At 42.4% G+C, this 20,864-nt stretch overlaps 1 pseudogene; it reads left to right on the forward strand.

Moving 5' to 3' along the window:
- The first annotated feature begins 5,621 nt into the window (after positions 1-5,621).
- LOC139013174 (dnaJ homolog subfamily A member 1-like) lies at positions 5,622-6,824 on the forward strand (annotated as a pseudogene).
- Positions 6,825-20,864: the final 14,040 nt, after the last annotated feature.

A 20,864-nucleotide genomic window follows, 5' to 3' on the forward strand; every position in this document is an offset into this window, starting at 1 on the left:
AACGGCCCTCAGCCCCTCACCCAGGCTGTCCAAACCTCCATGGGGTGAGGGTCCCCACGAGGGGGGGCTTGACCAGCCTGCAAACAGCCATCAGCCCCTCACCCAGGCTGGCCAGGCACCCCAGTAGGGACCCCCACCCTGAAGGGGGTGTGACCAGCCTGCAAACAGCCATTAGCTCCTCACCCAGGCTGGCCAAGCACCCCAGTGGGAACCCCCACCCTGAAGGGGGTGTGACCAGCTACAAACAGCCATCAGCCCCTCACCCAGGCAGGCCAGGCACCCCAGTGGGGACCCTCATCCTGAAGGGGGTGTGACCAGCCTGCAAACAGCCATTAACTCCTCACCCAGGCTGGCCAAGCACCCCAGTGGGAACCCCCACCCTGAAGGGGGTGTGACCAGCTACAAACAGCCATCAGCCCCTCACCCAGGCAGGCCAGGCATCCCAGTGGGGACCCTCATCCTGAAGGGGGTGTGACCAGCCTGCAAACACCCATCAACCCCTTACCCAGGCTGGCCAGGCACCCAAGCGGGACCCCCACCCTGATCCGGGACACCCTTCAGGGCAAACCAGCCGGCCCCCATCCATGCACCAGGCCTCTATTCTATAAAATAAAAGGGTAATGTGCAAATTGACCCTAACAGCAGAATGACCGGGAATGACTGGTCACTATGACACACACCACCAGGGGCCAGACACTCAATGCAGGAGCTGCCCCCTGGTGGTCAGTGTGCTCCCCCAGAGGGAGCTCTGCTCAGCCACAAGCCAGGCTGATGGCTGCCAGTACAGCGGTAGTGGTGGGAGCCTCTCCTGCCTCCTCAGCAGCGCTAAGGATGTCCAACTGCAGGTTAGGCCTGCTTCCCGCTGGCAAGTGGACATCCCCCAAGGGCTCCTGGGCTGCTAGAGGAATGTCTAACTGCCAGCTTAGGCCCAATCCCAGGGAGCGGGCCTAAGCCAGCAAGTGGTCATTCCCCGAGGGGTCCCAGACTGCGAGAGGGCACAGGCTGGGCTGAGGGACCCCCCGAGTGCACAAATTTTTGTGCACTGGGCCTCTAGTATTGTAATAACCATGTATGGTATCAAGTACTAGACTAATGGGGGGTCATTTTATCCATAATAATAAAAGCATAATATGCTAATTAGACCAGACATCTTTCCAAATGAACTTCAGGATGAAGCAGGGGCTGCTGGGTCCTGGGTGCCTGCTGGCAGCCAGAGGGAAGCCTGGGTCCTGGGTACCTGCTGGCAGCCAGAGGGAAGCCCGGGTCCCGGGTGCCAGAGGGAAGCCCGGGTTCTGGGTGCCAGAAGAAAGCCAGTGCTGGCAGCCAGGGGAAGGAAGGCCTACTTTTGCACGAATTTCATGCATTGGGCCTCTAGTAAGTTATATAAATGTCTAGCCCACTATGCTGTACACCTGAAACTAATAAAGAATTGAATGTCAACTATAATTATAAAATAAAATATTGCATGGTGGAGAATAGACAATAGGAAGACAATTGTGGAAATAGAATAGTTGGAAGCTGTTAGAATAGCACAAATGAGAGGCATTGATGACTCATAGACTAATATAGTAAGAAGTGGCCAGATTTTGAATATATTTTAAAAGAAGAACAGATAAGATTTGCTTAAGAATTTGAGTGCTTCAAGGATAAATCCAAGGTTTTAGGAGGGAGCAAAAACAGGTTTTGTTACCACTTACTGTAATAAGGAAGGGCCAATTTGGGAGGAAAAAAATCAGTTTAATCCTGTTATGTTTGAGATATGTATTAGAGATCCAAGTTTCTTTATCAAGAAGGCAGTTGGATATATGAGTCTGGAATTCAAAGGCAAGGTCTGGGCTAAAGATATAAATTAGGAGTGATCAATATCCCATGCCATTTAAAGGGAAGGAAAGAAAAGAGCTGCAGGGACTAAGTTCTGGGGCACCCTAGCATTCATAGATTGGGAAGATGAGGAGGAACCGGCAAAGGAGACTGATATGGAGCAGTTGGCTAGGTAGGAGGAAAACTGAGAGAAACCAAGAGGAAAAATAGTGTTTCTGAAGAGAAGGAGATGAAATGTGTCAAATGCTGCTACTAGATTTGATAAGATGAGGACTGAGAATTAGCCATTGCATTGATAACAGAAAAATCGGTTTTGATTGGGTGATAAGGGCCAAAGGTCTGACTGCAGTGGATTCAAGGGTGAATGAAAGAGAGGAATTGGATACAGTCAGTATAGGTGTTCTATTGTGGGTTTTGCTGAAAGGGTGACAGAATGATGCAGTAATAGCTAGAGATGTATATGAGTTCAAGCCTGTTCTCTCTTCCTCCTCTTTTTCTCCCTCTTCCTTCTCCTTCTTATGGAAATGACAGAGGGAATTATTGATTTAAGAGGGACAATTGATGATGCAGTATAGGGAGTGGACTGTTACAGCACATCTGTTTTTGCGTAGGTAGGGGTGGTGATGGAATCCAGTAAATATTGAAAGAGTTGGCCTCGGAGGGAAGCTAAGATCAATCACCCATCCATTTTTACTGGGAGTAAATGCAGAGTATAAGGGTATACAGATGCAGGTAAACTAAGAGATTTGGTGGTAGTAGCAAGTAGAATCTCTTTTCTGACTATTTCTATTGGTGAAATAAGAAACAAGAACATCAACGGAGGTTAAGGATGAGGGAAGGAGAAGGTTTGAAATATTAATCAAGAAAAATATGAATGAAACAGAAAGAAGGAAGTGTTTTGGTGTTTCAGATCAGCTTTAAAGGCCCACATGGAGTTAGTAATCACAAATTTAAAGTAAGGCCAGTCAGCATTATTTCCTGTTTATTGTTTTTTGTTTTTTCAGCCATGTTCAACTGCAAAGGCGCATGCATGGAGTAAGCAAAGCTGGGGTTTGGCTAAGCGAGTATGGCAACACGAGAGAGCTGAGCATATATGCAGAATAGTAATGAGGACTCCAGGGGCAGGTGGGTTGAGGAAAGATTCACTGGAAGAGGGCAGTTTGAGGAACTGAGCAGCCAGGGTATTGGTTAAATCATCTATGTATTGACACTGCCAAGTGTTATAACTGGAAAAGTCTTGAAGAAAGTGACCCAGAGAGGTACAGAAGTCTAATTAAGATGGTGGATAATATCTTGGCCACCATGAATAATGTTGCAACCACTATTGAAAGCAGTCTGGTGATTCCTCAAAAAATTAAAAATAGAGCTACCATACCACCCAGCAATCCTTTTCCCGGGTATATACCCCCAAAACTTAAAAACATGTATTCCTAGTCAGGGCACATGCCTGGGTTGCAGGCTCGATCCCCGATGGGAGTGTGCAGGAGGCATCCAATCAATGATTCTCTCTTGTCATTAATGTTTCTATCTCTCTCTCTCTCTGTCCTTTCCTCTTTGAAATCAATATAAATATACTAGAGGCCCGGTACATGAATTCATGCACCAGTGGAGTCCCTCAGACTGGCCTGTGGGATCAGGCCAAAACTGGCTCTTCAACATCCCCCCAAGGGTTCCGGATTGCTAGAGGGTGCAGGCCAGGCTGAGGGACCCCACTGGTGCACGATCGGGGCTGTGGAGTGGACCGTGGTAGGGCTCCGGCCCGTCTCACTCAGTCCCGATCCCAGCAGCAAGCTAACCTATCAGTTACAGTGTCTGCCCCTGGTGTCAGTGCATGTCACAGTGAGTGGTTGAGCAGCCTTAGCATATCATTAGCATGTTATGCTTTGATTGGTTGAACGGACAACTGGACGACCAGACACTTAGCATATTCAGCTTTTATTATATAGGATTTTTAAAAAAAGAATCTACAGAGCCATTGGGCTGAGATTCTAGTATTGTTTTTTTTTTCAGTCACCAAGGGACATAGGTCAGGCCTTAAGCTAATAAAATTTTAGGGAGGCAGTTTCTGCCATGAGCACACACAGCTCTTTGGGACCTTTCTTCAGCCCCAACTATGGTGGTGGGAAGCTCATGTCAATGGGAGTATGTGGAGTCTCTTGAGAAGGGGAAGTTCTTACAGGGAGCACAAGAAGCTCTGAGAAGCTGTTTACTCAAGCCAGAGGGACTGCCTAGGCCCCGGGAGAGGCAGAGTCACTGGGAGGTGAGTGAGCTCATGAGACTTCTTGACAGTACCTCTCCTTCTCTATGAGAACATCATATATAGTGTGGCTTATTGTTTTGTTTGTTTGTTTTCTGTTTCCTATACTGTCTGTTCCTCAAGGTTCCTTTTTCCTATTTGTTTGGAATTCTGTTTTCAAGACCTCAGGGAAGGGTATAAATGGAAGCCCACATACTACGTCTCTATAAAAATTATAAATAAAGATAAAAAATTATTAATGAAATGTGTCCTACTCTTCTACCTTGACATCTATCCTATCTAATAAAGAGGGAGTATGCTAACTGACTCTCACGCCATTGCAAAGATGGCGGCGCCCACATCCAATAAGGAGGGGATATGCTAATTGACTGCCACGCCCTCAAAGATGGCGTTGCCCACAGCCACAAGATGTTGGCGCCCAGTCCCCTCAGCCCCACAGCTGCTCAGGGCTGGCCCAAGGTGCAGGCAAGCCTTGGATGGCAGCAGGGCTGCCCGAGGCTCAGGTAACCAGGGCCGACTGAGGCTTGCACTGCTGGCAGTAGCAGCAGCAGAGGTGTGATGGGGCGTCGCCTTCCCCTGATCACTGGGTCACCTCCCACCCCTGAGGGCTCCCGTACTGTGAGAGGGGGCAGGCCAGGCTGAAGGACCACCCCCCACCTCCAGTGCATGAATTTTCATGTACTGGGCCTCTAGTATCTTTATAATAACTTGGAGATTCAGGCTCAAATTTATTATGATAATCATGTTATAATATACAGGGTGGAGCAAAAGTAGATTTACAGTTGTTCATATGAAAAATAATATAATAATAAATAATAATGTAAGAATAAACTGTTTTACATATTCACAACTGTAAACCTACTTTTGCTCCACCCTGGAAAATGTATCAAATCAACATGCTGTACACCTAAACTTACACAGTGTTACATGTCAGCTATATCTCAGTGAAAAAAAAAATCAAATTTAGGATTCTTTAAGGGTAGGGACTGAGGACTGACCTTTCAGTATAGACCTCTACTGAAGCCCACGTGATTTCAGAACTGTATCTCTACACTTAGCCATGCCTGATGTCCCCACAGTTAGAGTCTCTCCAGAGACTACACCTTCAGTCTTCTACCTGAGTACTTTAAGGCCAGTCCCCGGGCTACTGTGGTTTGGCTGGCAGGTCTGGACATCTATCTACTTCTCTGCCTAACTTTTATCTGACTGTTCTGCTTTCACCCCCACCTGAACTCTGCTCCATGCCCTTAAACTTCTCATTAATTCAGCTTTTTACTAGTACTTGCTTCTGGGTTCCACATCCCCTTTTACCTTTCACAAGTCTTATTCATCTGCTTTCCAGCTTTCAAAATCTTTTTTGCTGTCATCTCTTCTATAATTCTTTTTGCACTGCCAGGTTTATGCTTAATTTTTTAAAAAACAAACTGTCATTTTGGGAACTTTCCAGAACACTCCGTGAGAGGTGGAGGAGCACCGGCTACCTGAGCTGTGCACAGCAACATGCTCTCTCCTGCTCCTCCACACCTGCCTCGGCCTGCTCACTGGCTGTCAAAAATGGTGAAAGAAACCACTTACTATGATGTTTTGGGGGTCAAACCCAATGCCACCCAGGAAGAATTGAAAAAGGCTTGTAGGAAGCTGGCCTTGGGAAGTACCACCCTGATAAGAATCCAAATGAATAAGAGTTTAAACATATTTCTCAAGCTTACAAAGTGCTCTCTGATGCAACGCAAAGGGAATTACATGACAAAGGAGGAGAACAAGCAATTAAGGAAGGTAGAGCGGGTGGTGGTTTTGGTTCCCCCATGGGCATCTTTGACATGTTTTTTGGAGGAAAAGGAAAGATGCAGAGAGAAAGGAGAGGTAAAAACATTGTGCATCAGCTCTCCATAACCTTAAAAGACTTATATAATGGTGCAGCAAGAAAACTAGCTCTGCAGAAGAATGTGATTTGTGACAAATGTGAAGGCCGAGGTGGTCAGAAAGGAGCAGTAGAGTGCTGTCCCAGTTGCCAAGGTTCTGGAATGCAAACAAGAATTCATCAGATAAGACTTGGAATGGTTCAGCAAATTCAGTCTGTGTGCATGGAGTGCCAGGGCCATGGGGAATGGATCAGTCCTAAAGATAGATGTAAAAGCTGCAACAGGAGGAAGATAGTTTGAAAGAAGAAGATTCTAGACATTCATATTGCTAAAGGCATGAAAGATGGCCAGAAGATAACATTCCATGGTGAAGGAGACCAAGAACCAGGACTGGAGCCAGGAGATATTATCATTGTTTTAGATCAGAAGGACCATGCTGTTTTCACTTGACAAGGAGAAGACCTTTTCATGTTTATGGACATACAGCTGGTTGAAGGACTGTGTGGTTTCCAAAAGCCAATAGCTACTCTTGAAAATCGAACCATATTCATCACCTCTCATCCAGGTCAGATTGTCAAGCATGGAGATATCAGTGTGTATTAAATGAAGGCATGCCAATTTATCATAGACCGTATGAAAAGGGTCGCCTAATCATCGAATTTAAGGTAAACTTTCCTGAGAATGGCTTTCTTTCTCCTGATAAACTCTCTTTGCTGGAAAAACTCCTACCTGAAAGGAAGGAAGTAGAAGAGACTGATGAAATGGACCAGGTGGAACTGGTGGACTTTGATCCAAATCAAGAAAGATAGCACCATTACAATGGAGAAGCATATGAGGATGATGAACATCATCTTAGGGGTGGTGTTCAGTGTCAGACTTCTTAATGGGGCCAGTGAATAACTCTCACTGCTGGCATTATACTGTATATACAGTAGTGAATGAGCGAAGGACTGTAATCATAATACGCTCACTACTTGCTATAGTTTTTGTTTCAATATTCAAGTATAGTAGTGTTTTAAATGTTAAAATGAAGAATAAACTCAAATTTAAAAACTGTCATTTTAGTGGACTTTTGTAAGATAGATGAAATAAATGTTTCTTTAATTTTTATTGGAATTATTAACCCTTCTTTTTCATTGGTGCCAACCTTCTTATCATTATGATGACTATAGCAAGCTACTGCATTGAGACATATGATGACAATATACTGTTTAAAATGAGAAATACTTAGAGTCTCTGTATTTCAACACAGTACAAGTTTTTAAATGTTTTTCACTGACCTGATTCAATGACTGAATCATTTGGTTTATTTAAGCACGGTAGTTAAGAAGGCTGAGTCAAATGTGGTTTGTTTTTCCAAACTTTCTAAGGAGTGTAGTAGATATTTATTTCGTGTATCTGTCTGTAATATACCAATACTAGAGGCCCAGTGCACAAAAATTTGTGCACTCGGGGGGCAGGGGGAGGGGGGTCCCCCAGCCTGGCCTGTGCCCTCTCGCAGTCTGGGACCCCTCGGGAGATAATGACCTGCTGGCTTAGGCCTGTTCCCGGGTGGCAGAGGGCAGGCCCAATCCCTAAGTGCAGCCCCTGGTCAGGCTCAGAGCAGGGCCAATTGGGGAGTTGGGGCGCCGCTCCGTCATGCACAGAGCAGGGCGGATAGGGAGGTTGCAATGCCACCCTCAGTCACGCTCAGGTAAGGGCCAATTGGGGGGTTGGGGCACCACCCCCTGTCACACTCAAGGCAGGGTTGATGGGGAGGTTGCGGCGCCACCCCCTGTCACTCACAGAGCAGGGCCGATCAGGGGGTTGGGGCGCTGCCCCCTGTCACTCACAGAGCAGGGCCGATCAGGGGGTTGGGGCGCTGCCCCCTGTCACTCACAGAGCAGGGCCCATCAGGGGGGTTGGGGCTCCGTACGCTGTCACACACAGAGCAGGGTCAATCAGGGGGTTGGGAGCTCCCCCTGTCACGCACAGAGCAGGGCCGATCAGGGGGTTGGGGAGCTCCCCCTGTCACTCACAGAGTAGGGCCGATAGGGGAGTTGGGGCACCGCCCCCTCTCACACACAGAGCAGGGCGGATCAGGGGCTTGGGGCGCTGCACCCTGTCACACTCAGAGCAGGGCCAATGGGGAGGTTATGGCTCTACCCTGTCACACACAGAGCAAGGCCCGTGGAGGGGGGTTGGGGCGCCACCCTCTATCACTCACAGAGCAGGGCCGATCAGGGGGTTGGGGTGCCGCCACTGTCACACTTGGGGCAGGGCCAATGGAGAGGTTATGGCTCTACCCTGTCACACACAGAGCAGGGCCGATCAGGGGGTTGGTGCGCTGCACCCTGTCAAACACAGAGCCGCAGGGCAATCAGGGGATTGGGGATCTCCCCCCATCAGGCACAGTGCAGGGCCCATGGGGGAGGCGGGGTTGGGGCACCACACCCTGTCACACACAGAGCAGGGCCGATCAGGGGGTTGGTGCGCTGCACCCTGTCAAACACAGAGTCGCAGGGCAATCAGGGGATTGTGGAGCTCCCCCCTATCAGGCACAGAGCAGGGCTGATCAGGGGTTGGGGCGCCTTCCCCTGTCATGAGCAGAGCAGGGTAGATAGGGAGGTTGTGGCCCCACCCCCTGTCACACACAGAGCCGCAGGGCAATCAAGGGATTAGGGAGCTCCCCCCTATCAGGCACAGAGCAGGGCTGATCAGGGTGTTGGGGTGCCTTCCCCTGTCACACACAGAGCAGGGCGGATAGGGAGGTTGTGGCCCCGCCCCCTGTCACACACAGAGCCGCAGGGCGATCAGGGGGTTTGGGCGCTGCCCCCTGGCACGCTGATCCCGGTGCCGGGAGCCTCGCTGCTCCGCTGATCCCGGTGCTGGGAGGCATATTACCCTTTTACTATATAGGATAGAGGCCTGGTGCACGGGTGGGGGCTGGCTGGTTTGCCCTGAAGGGTGTCCTGGATCAGGGTGGGGGTCCCCACTGGGGTTACTGGCCAGTCTGGGTGAGCGGCTGAGGGCTGTTTTCCGGAAGCGAGTGACTGAAGCTTCCAACCGCTCCTTGTTTTCTTTTTTTTTTTTTATTCTGGGCCAGCTTTAGCTCTGAGGCCTCGCTGCTGAAAACATCGATACAATGTTGCTAAAGCCCGGCTGAATGAAAGCCGGTTTCTGGTGTTTTGTTTACCTTCTTATTTGCAACATAGTACATAGTTGCTTAGAGTTGTAGCTCAGAGGCCGGCAAGTGAGGCGGGGAACATTGGAGTCCGCAGCAAGCAAGCCTCATGTTCGCTTCCAGCTGCCTGGCTGCCGGCTGCCATCTTGGCTGACAGTTAATTTGCATATACTCACTGATTAGCCAATGAAAAGGGTAGCGGTCGTATGCTAATTACCATGTTTCTCTTTTATTAGTGTAGATATTCTGGCAATCCGTTTAATTTTTCATTGGGAACTACCCCCTCCCACTCTCTGTCCAAGTGTTTGAATGGGCCTAGGTCTGGAAGATGCACATGATTCAGGTTGGTTAACCCTTTGAGTGCCAACCAATATCCTAGGAACTATGCTAAAATTGCCAAGGCATTTTTGCTGACTTCACAGCAATTTAGGAAAAAAATTATGAATCGCAAGTAAATGAAGTTACATATTCAAAAACTTAAGGAAACTTTACTACATTGACATATTTAGCAATATCATCAACACTAATAAAAGCAGACTTAGAACTGGACTCCATTTCGAAGCTTTGATAGTGCTCCCGGCACTTTTGGCGAAAGACAGGAGGAGCGCCACCGCACTCCCCGGCACTCTAGGGGTTAAAGTATAGGTTTCACCCTCTGACTACCGTGGTTGAAACTGACCCAAACCAGTTCAGCCTAGCACCTAGAACTTTCATTGGAACTCTTCAGGAAGATATCATCTTTCTTAGTATGGTCACTAAGCTGGGAGGCTGTAAGGCCAAAGATGCTGGTGGCCATGTTACCCCCATGCAGGCAAATACCTGTGCATGAGTAAAGAAAAGGACACAGAAAAATTGAGATTGAAATCTGATGATGTTGCTTGTTGCTAGAGACCCTGGGTCCATCAATGCCTGAAAAATCTGTCCTTAGACATTCTATGAACCAATGAATTTTCAGTTGTTGAAAATTAGTTTATATTGGGTTTCTGCTTTGTGAAACCATAGAAGTCATAACCAAAGTAGAATATATACAAAGCCTTAGATGTGTGTGTGTGTGTGTGTGTGTGTGTGTGTGTGTGTGAGAGAGAGAGAGAGAGAGAGAGAGAGAGAGAGAAAGAGAATATGATTTCTAAAGAAATCATTGCTCTTACTTTCTTAAGTATAAATATAAAGCCATTGTGCTTGTAGAAATAAGTAAAACTAGGTTGTTCATGTGGATATGGACTTTTTATGTGTGAATAAAATAAGAAAGCATGATGCTAGAGGTATGACTCTTGATAGAGTTTTTTTCAAAGACTTTGAGGATGATTTCATCTAACATTAACAGCTCACAGAGGAATTTCAGAGGGTAAAAAAAAAAAGTGAACATTACATGATTCCACCAGATGTGGGATAAGGGAATAATTTTAGAATTTAAATAACTAAAAAGTGTCTCTGGTGTGATTCTAATGTTTCAGTATATGCAAATTAGATTTTATATAGTGCATCGAATAATATGGCCAACAATGGAGTGAAATCTAACTTTAATTGAAAGCAGAAATAGAGGAAAGCTGGGATTGGGAAGCATAATTTCCAATTCTAACAAAAGCTGTTTACACTGTGTATTAAAAATAGGCCATAATTTTTAAAAAATCAGAGAGATCAGTAGGAAGGAATTCACTTCAAGGAATGAAAGCAGATTGAGAGACATAGAATAAAATTCTATATATTTGGCAATCATTCAAATGTAAGAGAAATTATTATGCACAATTTAAAAAATTGTTCATAACAAAGCAGTTAATAGGGAAAGGAAAGAAATATTGTTAGATTGGGAAGCAGAATTGATAGAAATACTATCAGAACAGCATTTTGGCATGAATTTGTACTCCAAAATCATTTAAAATTACATTTTCTGCAATTTTTGCATGAGATATCAGCTTGGACTCATAATCCAAGCAAACATAACACTGACACCTAATTCTAAGACTATGGAACACTTCTGCTTCTCCCACATCTCACCACTACATTACTAAAGGTCTGTTTACAACAGTTTCGTTTACCCAGTACATTGTACTAAACTATAAGGAAAAAAATATAAGACGTAGCAAAAGAAAGAAAACACAATTTGAAGATATAGGACAAGAATCAGACTCAGATATGGTAGGAGGTGCTGGAATAATCATATTGGGAATTTAAAACAACTGTGATTAATATACTAAGAGCTCTAATGGATAAAGTAGAGAGAATGTAAGAACAAGAAGGCAATGTAGGCTGAAAGATGGAAATTCTAAGAAAGAACCAAAAAGAAATCATAGAGATTAAAATGGCAATAACACTATAACAGGAATGAAGAGTGACTTCAATGGGCTTTTTAGTAGACTGGACATAGCTGAGGATAGAATCTCAGAGCAGGATATATCAGTAAAATGCTCAAAAAAGAAAGAGCCAAGAGAACAAATTCTATATATATAAAAGCCTAAGTGACCGTTATGACCGGTCAACCGAATGACCAGTCTCTATGATGTGCACTGACACCAGGGGGCAGATGCTCAAAGCAGGAGCTGCTCCCTGGTGGTCAGTGCACTCCCACAGCCAACCTCCCACAGCTGACCAACCTCCCTCGCCCTGGCCAGCCGGGCACCCATCTACCCCCCTGATGGGCCCTGATTGCCAGCCAGGCCGAGGAACCCCACCCATGCAGGAATTCGTGCACTGGGCCTCTAGTACTGTAATAAAACTAGAACAGAATATCCACGAACTGTGGGAAAACTATAAAAGGTACAATATATGCATAATAGGAATACCAGAAGAAGAGCGAAAGGAACAAATAAGGCATGAGAAGAAACATTTGAAACCAAAATGTCTATAAATTTCCCCAAATTAATGTCAGGCACCAAACCACAGATCCAGGAGGTGTCAGAGCACACTACTCAGGATAAATGAAGTAAACAAACAAACAACAATGAAAACACACAGTTTCATTTTCAAACTATAGAAAATCAAAGATTAAGGAAAAATCCTGATGAAAGCCAATGGGGAAGAAACACTTTACCTATGTAGCAGCAAATATAAGAATTACATCTGACTTCTCCTCAGAAACCATGCAGGCAAGAAAAGACTGGAGTGAAATATTTAAATAGTTAAAAGGAAAAAAAGAAAAACCCCTACCCACCTAAAATTCTGTACCCTGTAAAATTATCCTTCAAAAGCGAAGGGATTAATAAAGACTTTCTCAGATAAAATTAAGGAGGTTTATTGTCATTATGTTTGCAAGAAATGTTGAAATTTATTTAGAGAGAGAAAAAGATATAGATCAGAAACTTAGATTTACATAAAGAAGAGTAGCAAAGAAGAAATAAGTGAAAGTAAACTAAGGACTTACTTTTTTATTCTTTAAGGATATAACATATAACAGTTTTTTCCAAATAAGTATAACAAGGAAACCAAAAGCTGTGTCTTTGAAAAAAATCAACAAACTTGATAAAGCTCTTACCTAGCTAACTAAGAAAATAAAGAGAAAACACAAATTACTAATATTAGAAATGAAAGAGGAGACATCACTACAAATTCTATGGACATTGAAAGGATAATAAGGAATACTATGAATAAGTTTATAATCACAGTTTTGATAACCTAAATGGACCAATTCCTTGAACAACACAATCTGCCAAAACTCACAAGAATAAACAGACCATCTGAATAGGCCTATATCTATTAAAGAAATTGAGTCAATAATTAATAATCTTTCAAAACAGAAAGCATCAGTCTCAGATGGATTAACTGATGAATTTTACCAAACATTTAAGAAATAAATGATACCAGTTCTCTACAGTTTCTTTCAGAAGATAGAAGCAGAAGGCACACTTAACTCAGTCTATGAGGCCAGCATTTCCCTAATATCAAAACCAGACAAAGGCATTACAATAAAACTACAGACCAAAATCTCTCATGAACATAGATCTAAACTTCCTCAATAAAATATTATCAAATCAAATCCAATAATGTATACAAAGAATTATATATGAAAACCAGTGGGATTTATCCCAGTTATGCAAGACTGGTTCAACATTCAAAAATCAATTAATGTAATCAATCACATCAACAGGCTAAAGAAGAAAAATCCTATGATAGTATCACTAGATTTAGAAAAATCTTATAACAAAATCAAGTACCCATTCATGATCAAAACTCTCAGTAAACCAGGAATAAAGGGAACTTCCTTAACTTAATGAAGAACAGCTACAAAAAACCTATAGCTAATGCCATACTTAAAGGTAAAATAAAAGCTTTCTCACTCAGATCAGAAATAAGGCAATGACATTCCCTTCTAGTACTTCATTTATTTATTTATATTTTATATTTTTATTGATTTCGGAGTGAAAGGGGGTGAGAAACATCAATGATGAGAGAATCATGGATCAGCTGCCTCCTGTACTTCCCACACTGGGGATGGAGCCCACAACCCCCCATGCATGTGCCCTGACTGGGAATCAAACCATGACCTCCTGGTTCATAGGTTGACTCTGAACCAGTGAGCCACACAGGCCAGGCCTAGTACTGCTTTATAAACATTACACTGGACATGCTAGCTAATGCAATAAGACCAGAAAAGGAAATAACAGGTATATAGATTAGGAAAAAAGAAATGACACTCTTGTTTGTAGGTGACATGATTGCTCTTTCAGAGAAAATCTGAAACAATGACTCAACAACAAAAATTCCTGGAACTAATAAGTGATTACGGCAAGTTTGTAGGATACAAAGTTAATAAACAAAAGTCAATTGATTTTCTATATACCTGCAATGAACAAGTGGAATTTGAAATTAAAAACACATTACCATTTACGTTAGCATCCCAAAATCTTAAATACTTAGATATAAAGCAAACAATATATGTATAAGATTTATATGCAAAAACTATAAAACTCTGATGAAAATAATCAGAACTAAATAAATGAAGATATACTCCATGTTTATAGATAGGAAAATTCAATAATGTCAAGGTATCAGTTTTTTCCAGCTTCACCTATAGATTCAATGCAATTCCAATAAAAATCCTATGAAGTTATTATGTAGACATTGATAAACTGATTCTAAAGTTTATACAAATAGGCAAAAGACTAAGAATAGCCAATTCTATATGGAGAGACAAAAACAAGCTGAAGGACTGACACTATCTGACTTCAAAACAATATAAAGCTACAATAATCAAGGTCGTATAGTATTGTTGTAATACTAGAGAGATAGATGAATGAAACAGAATAGAAAGCCACATGAATACAGTCAACTGATTTTTGGCAAAGGAGCAAAGGCAATATGATGGAGGAAAAAAATACATTTTCCAGCAAATGGAATGGAACAACTGGACATCACATGAATCTAGACAAAGATGATATACCCTCCACACAAAGTTAACTGAAAATGGGTCGCAGATCTAAATGTAAAATGCAAAACTATAAAACTTCTAGAACATAGAAAATCGGAATGACTTGGGGTTTGGTGAAGACTTAAAATACAACACAAAAAGGTATCATCTATGAAAAAAGTAATCAGTAACTGAATTTCATTAAGAATAAAATCCTTGATCAAGAGAATGAAAAGACAAACCACAGACTAGGAGAAAATATTTGTAATAGACACATCAGATAAAGCGCTATTACTTCAAATGCACAAAGAACTCTTAAAACCGAACAATAAAAACAAACAACCTGGTTTAAAAATGAGTCAAAAACCTCACTGAAAAAGATATACAGATGACAAATTAGGATATGACAAGATGCTCCACATTATATGTCATCAAGGGACTGCAAATTAAACCAAGGAGATACCACAGGCATCCATTAAAATGGCCAAAATCCATAACACTGACAGCACCAAATGCTGGTGGGGATGTGGAACTCTTATTCATTGCTGGTGGAAATTCAAAATGATACAGCTCCTTTGGAAGACAATTTGGTGGTTTCTTATAAAACTAAACATAGGCTTAACTTATGATTCAGCAGTCATTTTCCTTGGTGTCTAGCCAAAGGAGTTGAGAATTTATTTTCACACAAAAACCTGCATGCAGATGTTTATTGAAGCTTTATTCGTAATTGCCAAAACTTGGCATCAACTAAGATTTTCTTAGGTAAGTGAATAGATAAATAAGCTGCGGTACATTCAGATAATGGAATGTTATTCAGTGCTAAAGAGAAATGAGCTATCAGGACATGAAGAGGATGGGGAAAACTTTAGTACATGTTACTAAACGAGAGAAGACCATCTAAAAAGGTTACATACTGTTTGATTCCAACTTTATGACATTTTGGAAAAGGCAAACCTATGGAGACAGTAAAAACATCAGTGGTTGCCAAGACCTAGGGGGAAGGGGAGGAGAATAGGTGGAATATAGGATTTTTAGGGCAGGGAAACTATTCTGTATGATACTATAAAGGTGGATACATATCATTATACTTTGAAAATACTCTGTATGATATTATAATGATGGATTTATATCATTATATATTTGTCCAAACTCATAGAATGTACACCAAAAGTGATCCCTAATGAAATGGAGTCTGAGTGATAATGATATATTAATGTAGGAACATAATTGTAACAAATGTATCACTCTTGTGGGGGATGTTGATAATGGGGGAGGATATGCGGGAGGGTATGCATGTGTGGAGACGGCAGTATATAGAAAATCTCTGTATTTTCTGCTCAATTTTGTTGTGAGCCTAAAATTCCTCTATAAAGTAAAATCTATTAAAATATATTTAAAACCTTAAAAAATATATCCCTTTACCCTGAAAAACTATGTGCATGAATTTATCAAAAGAAAATAGAGACTTCTGTTCTAGGATGTTAATCATAGAGTTATCTTACATGATAAAATAAATAGTCTAAATATTTAACATTTAGTAACTGGAAACTGGTTAAATAAATTATGATATATCCACATGCTCTTCTTAAAATTATGGTGTAAAAATATTCATTGATAACCTTGGCTGGGTGGCTCAGTTGGTTGGAGCATTGTACACCATATGGTAATTGGTTCGATTCCTGATCAGGACACATGCCTAGGTTTCAGATTGATCCCCAGTCGGGGTGCGTACAGGAGGCAACCTATCAATGATTTTCTCTCTCTCTGTTTCTCTTCTTCTTTCTCTCTCTCCAAATATCAATAAAAACATCCTCAGATGAGGATTTAAAAAAGTTGTCATTGATATAGGAAGATACTTGTGACTTGCTAAATTCATTCAGTCAGCCAGGCTGGTGTGGCTCAGCGATTGAGCATCGACCCAGGAACCAAGAGGTTGCCAGTTCCGATTCTGGGTCAGGGCACATGCCAGGGTTGTGGGCTCACTTTCCTGTGGGGGTGTGCAGATAGGGATGTTTTTCTCTCATTGATATTTCTCTCTCTCTATTCTTCCCTCTTCTTCTCTCTCTAAGAATCAATAAAAATATATTTAAAAAGATAAATAAGTTCAGTCAACAAATGTTTACTGACACAGAACATATGTGTTTATTTAACAGGTGTATTTTAAGAATGAGATTGACTATAATGTTACGTGGTAGAGACAGATGATTAGTGTTAAACATTTTTCACAATCTTTCTTAAAAGTGGTTCATCCTTCCTTATTTATTTACTGAACTATTATTCATTTAGTCCTTAAGTCCCTGGGGTTTTACTAAAACATGTAAGAAACTCTTTAAAAAATTTTTTTCAATTGCAGTTTACATTTAATATTATTTTATATTACTTTCATGTGTACAGCATAGTGGTTAGACAATCATATACTTCACAAATTGTTATCCCGATATTTCCAGTACCCACCTGGAATACATAGATATTACAATAGAGGCCTGGTGCACGAATCCACGGGTGGGGTCCCTCGGCCTGACCTGCAGGGATCGGGCCGAAACCGGCTCTCCGACATCTCCCAAGGGGTCCCAGAGTGCAAGAGGGCGGTTCTTGCATGACCCACCCCGGAATTGGGCTCCCTCCTCTCTGGTTCCGGGTGGGTCATCCAAAAACCGTAGCTGCCAAGTCACTGCAGCTCAGCAGCTCCTGCGTTGAGTGTCTTCCCCTGGTGGTCAGTACGTGTCATAGCTACCAATGGGAGCATCTGCCCCCTGGTGGCATTGCATGTCATAGCTACCGGTCAGACTGTCGAACGGTTAGACAGTCATTTAGGCTTTTACATATATAGATTATTGGCCTATATTTGCTATGCTGTACTTTACATCCCTATGACTGTTTTGTAACTACCAATCTGTACTTCTCAACACCTTCACCTTTTTCAACTCATTCCCCAACCCCCTCCCCTCTGGCAACCACCAGTCTGTTCTCTGTATCTATGAGTCTGTTTCTGTTTTGTTTGTTCGTTTATATTGTGAGAAACTCTTTGACACTCCTTGCAAGAAGGTGAATTCCTGTTTACCTTTCCCATGAACATGGGCTGGTTCTAATGATTCATTTCTAATAAATAAAATGTGGTAGAAGTGATGATGTATACTTCCAAGGCTAAGTCGTAGAAGGGGGTACAGTACAAAAGCTTTGGGAAACCTAAATTGATGTAAGAAATCCAGCTCACCTGAAACTACCGCGCTGGAGACACCATGAGGACAGAGCATATAGAAAACAAGAGATGCCAAGGACACCCAGTAGTCGAGCCCCAACTCTTTGTCTTCCCAGCCTAGGCACCAGGCAGGTGAGCGAGGGACTCTTCAGACAATGCCTGACCCAGCCTTTGAGCCACCTGCCCTGGCTGACACTGAGTGGAGCAAAGACAAACTGTTCCATCAAACCCTGATCAAATTGCAGATTTGTGAGCAAAATACATGTTGTTGTTTTAAAAGCCCCTAAGTTTGGAGGTGATTTGTTATTCAGACTTGGCTAACTGGAACAAAGTTTTCCCTGTCAGGCACGTTACAATCTTATGTACAAATCTACAAAGGTAGGATATCTCGCTCACTAGCTCACTCGCTCTCCCTCGCTCATAAAACAAAAACATGTTGGTAAGATTATTTTTTGGGTTGTGGAATTTCTGGCAATTCCTTTGTGCTTTTCTGTGATATACAGGTTATCTGATATTGGTAGTACATTTATTACCTCTATCATTAGAGACTAACTCAATAAATGAGTAGTGGAATAAACAAGTAGAAAAAGATGAATCACTTCTATAAAGGCCATGATAATCTTCTGACACTAATTACCTGTTTACAGGGTGACACATTATAGGCCACTTCATTCTTGAAACATGCTCCTTAAAGTGCACTTCTGTGACAGTCGCAGTGTTGAGTCCCCTGGCTTCACAGACCCTGCATTCTCAACGCAGGAAACACGACCTGGGAGGAGAGAGATGCAACTCCAGGTGGCTGTCTAGTAACTTGTACCAGTGGAACTGCCATCAAATCTATTTTCATCAATATCCGGGTGTTTTGAAAAAAAGTAAATGGACCGCCTCTGGGTTCTGGGTATTTATAATCATGTTCTTCATTTTTCATGTCATGACTCATGGAAAAGAGAAGTCCACAAAGCTCAGATGGATGCCTACAGTGCTTTCCCCAATGACCCATGCCAGGAGAAGATTTCTGGGAAGATAATCATCTGTCTGCTTTATATGCATTTCAGATGCTCCTTGCATAGAGGGGAAAATATGAAAATAGCTGTAGCTTCTTGACTGTTTGGGTAGTGATTGTGCGGAGTGTTTGGTTGGTGATGACATTTGCTTTCTATTTCCACATCAAATAAGGCAGTCAAACATGTTGGGGAAGCTGCTCTTAGTAAAGAATAATTAACATTTTTGTCCCCGGGGAAAGATGTCATGGACAAAAGAGGCCTGGATTTGCTCTAGAAACATCAAGCTATTCTTGTAGTAACCTGTGAAAGTCTGTTGCATCTTATTACTGTGTCAGGATGAGGGCCAAAAGTAGACAAACAAGAGTATAAAATTTATCTTTGCTTTCAGAACTCTGGAATATGTCCATTTTAATAATGTTTGAGGCTAGGGAGAGCTGGTTTTCCAGCCCAGTTATAAATAGCTTGATCTGTAGTCCAAGTTCAAGCTGCAAAAGGTCTTTGGGCATCCACTGACCAGCTGTGCCAGCCTCTGCATCACAGCAGTGTCCCCCCACCCCCCGCCTTTAGTTACCTTATATTGTGAAAACGTTGGCTGTAGTGTGACATCAAATGCTCTGGAGGGTGACAGCATTCGCTTTGACGCATTTAGTCATTACTACGTGCCAGACACTGCTTTGCACATATTAAATCCTTACTTAACTTTCCAATAGCCTTGTGAGGTAGAAAACACCTTTGTCCCCAGTTTACGGAAGAGAACGCTAGAGCAACGAGAGAATATTGCTTAAGATCACCCAGCCAGTATGTGGCAGAGATAGGATTATAAAGATAGAAATAATAAATATGCTATCCTATTGTCAGTACTCGTTTTGTAATAGGCTCTTTGCTAGGCACTTTATGTGTATTAAAGAAAAGTATCCAAACCTTGGAAATAAGGCAAAATGATGACTGCATGCCTTTTCATCCTGGGATATTGTCTAACAGGACACCCCCTGCCCCCACCACCCCAAGGATTATCGAATTCTCTAGCAATGCATCTATGTTTGACCTTCTTTTTTTTTTTTTTTTTTTTTTTTTTTTTTTTTTTATTGAAATTGCTTTATTTTTTTTTTTTTTTTTTTTTTTTATTTTCCTCTTAAAGTATTACAAAGGGTATTACATAAGTATCCTTTTTCCCCCCCCCGCCCTTGACAAACCACTACCCTCCCTTACCCCCCAGTGTCTTATGTCCATTAGTTATGCTTATATGCATGCATACAAGTCCTTCGGTTGATCTCTTACTCCCCTCCCTCCTGCCCCCCAACTCTCTCTGGCCTTCCCACTGCAGTTTGACAATCAGTTTGAGGCAGCTCTGCCTCTGTATCTATTATTGTTCAAAAGTTTGTAATGGTCTTTATTATCCATGAATGAGTGAGATCATGTGGTATTTTTCCTTCATTGACTGGCTTGTTTCACTTAGCATAATGCTCTCCAGTTCCATCCATGATGTTGCAAATGGTAGGAGTTCCTTCTTTTTAACAGCAGCATAGTATTCCATCGTGTAGATGTACCACAGTTTTCTAATCCATTCATCTACTGATGGGCACTTAGGCTGTTTCCAGATCTTAGCTATGGTGAATTGTGCTGCTATGAACATCTGGGTGCATATATCCTTTCTGATAGGTGTTTCTGGTTTCTTGGGATATATTCCTAGTAGTGGGATCACAGGGTCAAATGGGAGTTCCATTTCCAATTTTTTGAGGAACCTCCATACTGCCTTCCATAGTGGCTGCACCAGTCTGCATTCCCACCAGCAGTGCACAAGTGTTCCTTTTTCTCCACATCCTCTCCAGCACTTGTCGTTTGTTGATTTGTTGATGATGGCCATTCTGACAGGTGTGAGATGGTACCTCATTGTTGTTTTGATTTGCATCTCTCGGATGATTAGTGACTTTGAGCATGTTTTCATATGTCTCTTGGCTTTCTGAATGTCCTCTTTTGAAAGGTGTCTATTTAGATCCTTTGCCCATTTTTTGATTGGATTGTTTATCTTCTTTTTGTTAAGTTGTATGAGTTCCCTATAAATTTTGGAGATTAAGCCCTTATCCGATATGACGTTGGCAAATATGTTTTCCCACGAGGTGGGTTTTCTTGTTGTTTTGTTGATGGTTTCTTTTGCTGTGCAGAAGCTTTTTATTTTGATGTAGTCCCATTTGTTCAGTTTCTCTTTAGTTTCAACTG

Source organism: Myotis yumanensis, unplaced genomic scaffold, assembly GCF_028538775.1.
Source record: "Myotis yumanensis isolate MYYU_CA2020_CCGP unplaced genomic scaffold, mMyoYum1.0.hap1 SCAF_6, whole genome shotgun sequence".
Lineage (NCBI taxonomy): Eukaryota > Metazoa > Chordata > Mammalia > Chiroptera > Vespertilionidae > Myotis > Myotis yumanensis.